The following is a 6,717-nucleotide window of genomic DNA, read 5'->3' on the forward strand; positions in this document are numbered from 1 at the left end:
GGTGGTGGCGTTATCCACCGTATAGGAAATATTAGACCCAAACATGATGCACAATTATCGTGGCGCTCCGAAGTCAAATTCCACATTAAGGTATTCACACTCAGAGGGTAAATCTTCATGAATTGAAGATATACGTTACTTTGTGAGTTGCACATCTAAGTCATCAATATGCAAAAGCGTTAGGATGTGTGTCCATTCATAGGACATTTGAGGATTCTAAGATATTTAGCTCACACCGCAGCTTGCAAAACCTTTTCTAATCCAAGGGCTTCATGAAGATATCTGCCAATTGCTCTTCAGTGTCGACATGAATGATATCAATGTCTTCCTTCATAACGTGATCTCTGAGAAAGTGATGACGGATTTGAATGTGCTTTGTCTTCGAGTGATGAACTGGATTGTTAGCAATCTTGGCGGCGCTTTCATTGTCGCAGTAGAGTGGCACATGCTTCATGTTGATGCCATAATCCTTGAGAGTTTGCTTCATCCAGAGAAGCTGAGTGCAGCAAGATCCAGCAGCAATGTATTCAGATTCAGCAGTGGAGAGTGATACATAGTTCCGCTTCTTTGAAGACCAACAGACAAGAGATCGTCCAAGAAAGTGACATGTGCCTGATGTGGACTTGGGATCAACCGTGTCACCAGCATAATCAGCATCTGAGGATCCAACTAGATCAAACTCTGAGCCCTTTGGATACCATAATCCTAGTGTTGGGGTGCGAGCCAAATATCGAAGAATTCGCTTCACAGCAAGGTGATGCAATTCCTTTGGTGCCTCTTGGAATCGGGCACATATGCAAACGCTAAGCATTATATCTGGCCTAGATGCACATAAGTACAATAACAAACCAATCATGGAGTGGTATACCTTTTGATAGAACTCTTTACCATTGTCGCCAGGGCCCAATTGACCTTTTGTTGGCATCGGCGTCGTGCACCCTTTGCAGTTTTGCATTCCAAACTTCTTTAGGCAATCTTTGAGGTATTTTTCTTGTGATATGAAGATGCCATTTCTTTGTTGATGGATTTGGAGACCAAGGAAGAATTTTTAGCTCTCCCATCATGGACATCTGATATTGCTCTTACATCATATGCCCAAACTCATCACTGCATCTCTTGTTTGTACATCTGAAGATAATATCATTCACATAGATTTGGCATACAAACAGTTCTCCATCGTATGTGTTCGTGAAGAGAGTGGGATCTAGAGAACCAGGTTTGAAGCCTTTGCTCTTTAGGAAGTCTTTGAGTGTGTCGTACCAAGCGTGAGGTGCTTGTTTGAGGCCATACAGTGCCTTATTGAGTTTGTAGACCATATCCGGATGCTTTGGATCTTCAAAGACAGGAGGTTGAGCAACATACACTTCTTCTTCAATTTTTCGTTGAGGAAGGCAATCTTCACATCCATTTGGTACAGAAGAATGCTGTTGTGGTTAGCATAGGCTAGTAGTATACGAATGGCTTCAAGCCTAGCCACAGGAGCAAAGGTTTCATCAAAGTCAATTCCTTCCACTTGTGTGTAACCTTGGGCAGCAAGATGGGCCTTTTTTCTGACAACTTGACCATGCTCATCTTGCTTGTTGCGATAGATCCATTTGGTGCCAATAATATTGTGCTTGTGAGGATTAGGACGTTTGACTAGCTCCCAGACATTATTCAACTCAAACTGTTGAAGCACTTCTTGCATAGCTTGAAACCATTCAGGTTCCATCAAGGCATCACCAACTTTCTTGGGTTTAGATATGGAGACAAATGCAAAATGCCCATAGAAGTTTGCTAGTTGCGTAGCTCTTGAGCGAGTAAGGGGACTAGGTGCATTGATGCTATCAATGATCTTCTCAATTTGGACTTCATTTGCAACCCGAGGATGTGCTGGACGAAGACTTTGCTGTTCCTGATTGTCATCTTCAGCTTCAACATTGTCTTCAGACAGAGCATTGTCATCATGTTGATTAGGTGCTGATATGATGAGTTCTTCTTCAGCCTTTTCCTCGATGGGTACGATTTCTCCAGTACCCATATGCTTGATAGATTCACTAGGAGAGGCTTCATCTAGCACATTTGGCAGGTGCTCTCTTTGCGAGCTGTTAGTCTCATCAAACCGCACATCTACAGTTTCAACCACTTTATAGTGAAAGAGGTTGAAGACTCTATAGCTGTGCGAATCATTTCCGTAACCAAGCATAAAGCCTTCACGTGCTTTCGGTGTGAATTTTGAAGTGTGATGCGGATCCTTGATCCAGCACCTAGCATCAAAGACCTTGAAATAGGTAACATTTGGCTTCTTACTAGTCAGGAGTTCACAGGATGTCTTCTTGAAGAACTTATGAAGGTAAACTCTATTGATGATGTGGCAAGCAGTATCAATGGCTTCAGGCTGGAACTTTCTTGGAGTCTTGTACTCATCAAGCATCATGAGCGCCATCTCAATGAGGGTTCTGTTCTTGCGTTCCACGATGCCGTTTTGCTGAGGTGTGTATGGAGCAGAGAACTCATGTGTGATGCCCAATGTATCAAGATAAGTGTCGAGGCCGGTGTTCTTGAATTCAGTGCCATTGTCACTCCTGATGTGCTTGATCTTGATGCCATAATTGGTCATGGCTCGATTGGTGAATCGTCTGAAGACATCCCGCACTTCAGTATTATAGAGAGTTATGTGCACCCAGGTGTATCGTGAGTAATCATCAACAATGACGAACCCACGGAGATGTGCAGTGGTAGTAAGGGTAGAATAGTGAGTAGGGCCAAATAAGTCCATGTGTAGCAGGTCGAAGGGACGTGATGTAGTCATGATTGTCTTTGAGGGATGCTTGGCCCTAGTCATCTTCCCGACTTCACAAGCACCACATAGATGATCCTTCTTGAACTTGACGCCCTCGATGCCTATGATATGCTTCTTCTTCATGAGAGTGTGCAAAGTTCCTCGTGCCCACATGTCCTAGCCTTCGATGCCAAAGCCAACACTCTGAAACTTTTGCTAGAAGACATACGAGAAGTTGTGGTCCTGCGGAGAAATCTACCATGTACAGATCACCTCTTTAATAACCTTCAAAGACTAGAGATTTGTCAGTTTCCATAAGCACAAGGCAACAATATTTTCCAAGTATCACAATCATGTTAAGATCGCAAAGTATTGAGACAAACATTAAGATGTAACCAAGGGATTCAACAAGCATCAATTTATCCATGTGTTGATCCTTTGAGATAGCAACTCTACCTAGGCCCAATACCTTGCTTTTACCAGTGTCAGCGAATGTTATGTGACTTTTAGTAGATGGACGTAAGGTTGAATCCATGAGAAGACTTCGATCACCAGTCATGTGATTAGTGCATCCACTGTCCATTATCCACTCAGTAGCTTTCGGAGACGTACCATACAGTGCAGTTAGCGGGATAGGCTTCACCAAGAGTATTATGCAATTGCCCTCTGCTCACTTGCTTAGTATATATATCATATATTTGAATTCTATCATGCCATGATGTTTACATAGACAGCATGTATCTGAATTATGGCATGCCAACCCATTTTCTAAAGACATAATATAGTTATATCATATCATCCGTTTACATAGTCATCATATTTTGAATTATGTCATTCTATCCATGAATTATATCATGCCATCATGTTTCCATTGATGACATGTTTGTGATTTATGGCATGCCAACCACTTTAATAGACACTTCGTATAGTTATATCATGTCATCCTGTTTACATAGTCATCATATTTTGAAGTATGTCATTCTATCCTTAGTTAGCCATCATACATGTGAAATTGTGTCATGCTATCCTGTTTAATTAGCCATCATATATGTGAAATTATGTCCTCCTATTCTGTTTGGTTAGACAACATACATGTGAATTATTTCATGCCCTGTTTTTTTTCCGTACTAACCATTGCACATGTCTATCTTACAATGTCTGTACATTCAATTACGTTTCTTGTTTATCGGCCATTTCAATTGGAGGGAGTGATGGCAGTATCCGTGGGAGTAAAAACATGGTCTTCAGAAAAGATCATGCTACCTGTCGATGCAGATAGAACCACGATTGTACTTGCCCAAGAACCAGCCCCACCACACATAACCCAGACTCACGTAGATTGTACCCCTACATAGTTGGACAGAGAACCAGCTACACCCCTTCTACCCCCAACCCCAGCAGATAGTAATCCAGTTCCAGTTGACACATCACCGTCTCCACCACAAGCACCCAAACATGAGCAGTTTGTAAGGCAACTACAGTGCCCAAAGCACGAGGACCACCACTCCGAACCCCATGTCAACGCTTAAAGTAGAAGAAGAATTGTTCTCAGGTCAGGTTCCATAGCTATGGTTCATACTACTTTGCTCTTGCATCACTGTATTTACTCATACCAACTAATTTCAAATATGAAGGATGCAATTGAAACTCCAATGGCGCAACATGTATGTTTTAAACCTGCTTCTTTAATGTATTTGCTATTGTAACTTGTTGTAAGTTGATTTTAGTTTCAATTGAATAAACATTTATGTTATCATGCCATGCACATTACAAGTGTTGTTATTGCTGTGTAGTTTCCCACACTTATATTCTGTCTATGCTGCTTTGTCTTAAATAGATATGATTCGAATTGTCTCTATCTTGATTTGGAAACATAAACGAGAATGATATAGACCATACGGTGGCCATACTACATAGATATATGTTTGTTTCATGTTGTTATCCTGTCCACCTTACTACTGAACTGGTTTACCAAAATGAGTTTCACATACAACATGGTAAACCTATGATGTGTTTGTTTGTTTCTCTTTTACAATGTGGATAAAATATTGGAGAAGAGTACCCCGTTATGCAATGGTAAAGGAAGTAATGCAGATAAGGTTCAAGATAGTGAGACATCCCTGTTGGTCTCCAAGAAAGCTGATAAAAGCTATATTGAAGACACTGAGACAACCCCAAAGTCCTGTCTTGATGTAGTGTTTGAGTTACTTGCTACTACTTCTGGCACCAGCTCTTCGAACTCGCTGTCTGAATCAGTTCAGTTTCTTGAGTCTCAACTTCAAGTTGAAAGACACCGATCAGATGTTATGCGACAGGAAGCCGAAGAACTAAGGAAGTCCCTACATAATTCAGATGCATACTTTCTGGTGCAACATCAAGTGCTGGAGGATTTAAGCGCCAAACAATAGAAAGTTAATAAGCTTGCTAAGTATCTTGCCAGCATTATGGGTACCCAGGATATTGTTTCTTGCGCTCTTCTGAAGTGATTTCACTTCTGGACTTGTTTTGCTACGGCGTTTATTTGCACTAGTCGCCAACTTTGACAACCAGTGTATATGATATGCTGCTTTGTTCCTTATATTTGCACTGGTGGCGAACTTTGATGCCCAGTGGATGTAATATGTGTAATAGCCATGATAGCCTACCGTAAGTTGCTTGCTTATTTATTTCCTTGTTGTCTTGTTTATTTCTTTGCTTGTAGTCAGTGCAGTTCTTTTTCCACGGTTTGCTAGTGGCCGCAATAACCTATTTTTTAAAACTAGGCCACAATAACCATGGGCTACATATTTACTATAGTTACCATGGGCCTCCTACAGGCCGTAGAAACAATGGGCCTTCTAAGTGTCATAGCATCAATGGGCCTTCTACGGGCCGTAGCTTCAATGGGCCTTCTACGGGTTGTATGATCGACAGGCCAAACATGGGCAATAATAGACCTCATTTTGGGTGGTAAATAGGCTAGATTTGGAATCGTGCGTTCATGGGCCGACAACAACGTGCCGTCATTAGTCAGCCATATTGGATGACACTACGAAAACGACCCAACGCATTAATGGGATGCAAACGGGCCGATTGTAACCACGGGGTGAATTTGGCCCACAAGCATAAAAGGCCAATAACGGGACGTAATTAACCAAATGCTGGAAATGAGCCCAAGAATAAATGGGCCTTGAGAAGGCCGAAAGATCACACGGGTTGGAAATGGCCTAATGGAATAATGGGCCGTTGATGGGTATAAAGTGGTACACTGATCATTGCGGGCCGGATTCACCACGGGCCGTTAATGGGCCAAGAGTTACAAATGGCCTCGTATGGGCTGAAAGACATCATGGGCCATACATGGGACAGAAGTTACAACAGGCTGGAATCCTATTGGATGGCCCAGATGAAGCTACTGGGCTTAATTCCGATAGGCCGTAACGGCTCGTGAGTTAGGAGGCTATAAATGGGCTATATACGAACATGCCGTTAACAGGCTTTTCGTGGGCCAGCCCGTTACCTTTTGACCAAGTCAAACGGGCTGGCCTTTTCACCGAAATGGGCCTCTGTTGGGTCGTGCCACGTGTCGACGTATCATAGGCGCCTCCTGTCCAATGAATGGGTGACATCTGTTCCAAGGTGAGCCAACACGTGTTTCCTCCGGCCAATGAGAATTTTACACGTGGAAAATCCTCATTGGTCTGGGTTGTTAGCGAGTTATCGGATCCAAAACCGGACCCGATAGCTTAACGGCGACTCATTATGGTGGATGCCACGTTTCGGTCACCCTTGACAAAAGCACTTCCATGACGCGCTATTTATCATCATGGAAGTGGACACTTCCTTGATGATAATTTTGGTAATCTCATGGAACACTTCTACGACAGCACATGTATGACTATCTTGATTCTGTCATAAAATCGTCATGGATGTACATGCATGATATAAAACCTGGCCTACTGTGACAAACACGTATC

The sequence above is a fragment of the Triticum urartu genome, chromosome 1A (genome assembly GCF_056163025.1).
Source record: "Triticum urartu cultivar PI428250 chromosome 1A, HENAU_Tu73, whole genome shotgun sequence".
Lineage (NCBI taxonomy): Eukaryota > Viridiplantae > Streptophyta > Magnoliopsida > Poales > Poaceae > Triticum > Triticum urartu.